Source organism: Dipodomys ordii, unplaced genomic scaffold, assembly GCF_000151885.1.
Source record: "Dipodomys ordii isolate 6190 unplaced genomic scaffold, Dord_2.0 Scaffold1000001333, whole genome shotgun sequence".
Taxonomy (NCBI): domain Eukaryota; kingdom Metazoa; phylum Chordata; class Mammalia; order Rodentia; family Heteromyidae; genus Dipodomys; species Dipodomys ordii.
The window spans coordinates 1-3,498 of NW_012284950.1; the positions used below are offsets into that span (position 1 = coordinate 1).

At 52.0% G+C, this 3,498-nt stretch overlaps 1 long non-coding RNA gene across 1 annotated transcript; it reads right to left on the bottom strand.

Annotated features, from left to right (window-relative positions):
* Positions 1 to 1,565: 1,565 nt before the first annotated feature.
* On the bottom strand, positions 1,566 to 3,310 carry LOC106002781. The gene is made up of 3 exons (XR_001175956.1): positions 3,215 to 3,310; positions 3,145 to 3,180; positions 1,566 to 1,602 (listed from the first exon to the last, which is right to left on the bottom strand). It is a non-coding gene; the product is annotated as an uncharacterized LOC106002781 (long non-coding RNA).
* Between the last annotated feature and the right edge of the window lie 188 nt (positions 3,311 to 3,498).

Sequence of the window (3,498 nt, forward strand, 5' to 3'; positions counted from 1 at the left end):
TTACTATTGTTACTGTCATGGTGGTTGATGTTGTCTTTGTTCTTATCACTATTGTTTTGCTGTTATTGTGATTCTTGCTGTAATTGTTATTACTGTTACTGTTATTGTTATTATTGTTATTGTTACTGTTATTGTTACTGTTATCATTATCGATGTTATTGAACTTATTATTGTTATTTTTATAGTTATTGTTATTATGGCTACTATTACTCTGGTTATTGCTATTATTGCTTCTATTGTTATTGTTACTCTTATTAATGTCATTGTTATTGTTATTTGGTTGTTATAATGGCTATTATTGTTATTGCTATGATTGCTGTGATTGTTGTTGTTCCCATTGTTACTGTCCTTGTTATGGATGATGTGTGATTGTTATTGTTATAGTTATGATCGCTGTTATTGTTACTCATACTATGATTGTTGTTATTATTGCTATTGTTATTCATGTCATTGTTGTTGTTAATACTGTTATTGCTCTTATTCTCACCTTGACCCAGTTGATTCCCAGCCCTCAGCCCCACCCTGGCCTTGAAGAGCGAGAGACTTAGCTATTCTCAGCACAGCCTGATATTTTTAGACCCAAGGCTGATCACCCACTGTCTGCAGCACCAGAGGACACAAAACAAAATGGAACAAATCCCACAGGCAGAGGGGGAGAGGAGGGGCCTGGGCAGGATATAACAGCCATCCATCCACCCACCCATCCATCCACTCATCCATCCACCCATCCATCCACCCATCCACCCACCCATCCATCCAACCATCCACCCATCCATCCAATCATCCACCCATCCATCCACCCACCCATCCATCCATCTGTCCATCCAATCATCCACCCATCCATCCACCCATCCATCCACTCATTAATCCACCCATCCACCCACCCATCCATCCATTCACCCATGCATCCATCCACCCATCCACCCACCCCTCCATCCATCCATCCATCCATCCATCCATCCATCAACCCATCCACCTATCCATCCATCCATCCACCCATCTACCCATCACCCATCCACCGTCCACCCATCCACCCATCCATCCACCCACCCATCCACCCATCCATCTATCCATCCGTCCACCCATCCACCGGTCCACCCATCCACCCATCCATCCACCCATCCATCCATCCACCCACCCATCTACCCATCCATCCATCCATCCACCCATCCATCCACCCATCCACCCACCCATCCCCATCCATCCATCCATCCATCCATCCACCCATCCATCCATCCATCCATCCACCCACCTATCCATCCATCCATCCACCCACCCATCCATCCATCCATCCACTCGTGACTCAGTGAGGCACTTCCTGTGTTCATTCCCTTTATTTCCAGAGGTCATGGAGGCCCTGGGATGGGTCAGGTCTTGGCCTTGTGTCCAGTGTCCTTCTGTCTGTCTGTCTGTCTGTCCGCAGGTCAGTTGAAGGCGGGCAGGCCGAAGAGCTCGGGTTGTATGTCACCCAAGGAGGGCAGCAGCAGGGTGGCCCCGGCTGTTGAGTTCGGGGTCGAGCTGGACGCTGGGCACCATGACCACCTGCATCCCCGCTGCCCGGGCGACCGCCATGCCGTGGGGTGTGTCCTCCAGCACCAGGCACTGCGGGGTCAGAGGGCGAGAGAGACACGCGGAGTGAGAGGTCGGCCGGGGGGTGGGCCGGGTCCCCAGTGTTGGAGGGAAGGAAGGGGGGAAGGAAGGAAGGAAAGAAGGAAGGAGGGAAGGAGGGAAGGAAGGAAGGAGGGAAGGAAGGAAGGATGAAAAGGAAGGATGGAGGGAAGGAACAAGAAGGAAGGAGGGACGGAAGGAAGGAAGGAGGGAAGGAAAGAAGGATGGAGGGAAGCAAGGAAGGAGGGAGGGAAGGAAAGAAGGATGGAGGGAAAGAAGGAAGGAGGGAGGGAAGGAGGGAAAGAAGGAGGGAAGGAAGGAGGGAAGGAAGGAGAGAGGGAAGGAAGGAGAGAAGGAAGGAGGGAGGGAAGGAAGGAAGGAGGGAAGGAAGGAAGTAGGGAAGGAAGGAGGGAGGGAAGGAAGGAGGGAGGGAAGGAAGGAGGGAGGGAAGTAGGGAAGGAAGGAGGGAAGGAGGGAAGGAAGGAGGGAAGATGACCGTTGAGCCACGGCGTGCCTACTGGCATGTTCTCTGTGTGATTTCGAGGCCTCCCCCACCCAGGGCCTGGTGTGGGCCAGGTGAGCACTGTGCCAAGGAGTCTCCCTCCCTGTTCCCCTGGGGCCGTCTGTCCATCCGTCTCTCCATCCGTCCATCCGTCTGTGTGATTGTGTGTTTGTCCGTGTCTCTCTGTCTGTCTCTGTGTGTCTGTCTGTCCCTATATCTGTCTGTCTGTGTCTCTGTGGTCGGTCTGTCTGGTCTGTTCTGTGTATCTGTCTGTCTGGACTCTTATGTCTGTCTGTCTGTCTCTGTCTGTGTGTCTGTGTGTGTCTGGCCATGTGTCTCTGTGTCTGTCTATCTGTGTGTGTCTGTCTCTGTATCCGTCTGTCTGTCTATATGTCTATTTGTGTGTCTCTGTAGTCTGTCTGTCTGTGTGTCTGTCTGCGTATGTATGTCTATCTCTCTGTCTGTCTATCGGTGTGTGTCTGTCTGTCCATGTCTCTGTGCTCTGTCTGTCTGTCTGTCTGCCTGGTCTGTGTATCTGTGCGTCTGTCTGTGTCTATCTGTCTGTCTGTGTGTCTATCAGTGTGTCTGTCTGTCTGTGTCTCTGTGGTCTGTCTGGTAGGTCTGTGAATCTGTGTGTCTGTCCCGTCTCTTGTGTCTGTCTGTCTGGTCTCTGTGTCTGTGTGTCTATCTCTCTGTCAGTGTGTCTGTCTGTCTATCAGAGTGTCTGTCTGTCCGTGTCTCTGTGGTCTGTCTGTCTGTCTATGAGTCTGTCTCTGTGTCTGTGTCTCTATCTGGTTTGTCTGCCTGTCGGTCTGTGTGTCTATCTGTCTGTCTGTCTGTCTGCATGTCTGTCTGGTTTGTCCATGTGTCTATCTGTGTCTCTGTGTCCGTCTCTGCGTCTATCTGTGTGTCTCTGTGTCTGTCTGTCTGTCTGTCTGGTCTGTGTATCTGTGTATCCGTCCATGTCTGTCTGTCTGTGTGTCTCTCTGTGTGTGGTCCATGCAGTGGACCCAAGGCCCGAGGCCTCGGTTTACCTGGTTGATATGGGGGTGGGGGAATGAGGAGAGAACCTGCAGGTGCAGGCCAGGAAGATGTCTGGAGAACCTGCGGGCGCAGGCCAGGAAGATGTCCGGGGCGGGCTTGCTGGCCTTGACCTCGGGGTCATCACCCAGCACCACGTGGTGAAAGGCACCGAACAGCTCCTGGTAGGACTCAGTCCCTGAGCTGGTGGCCAGGGCGAAGGGGATGCTGTGCTTCTGCAGGTGGAGGATCAACTTCTCTGCACCTGGAGACAGAGAGACAGGAGGAGAAGACCTTAGGTCTTTGGTGGCCTGGGGGGAAATACACGACAAATCCATCCATCCACCCATCCATCCATCCATCTACCC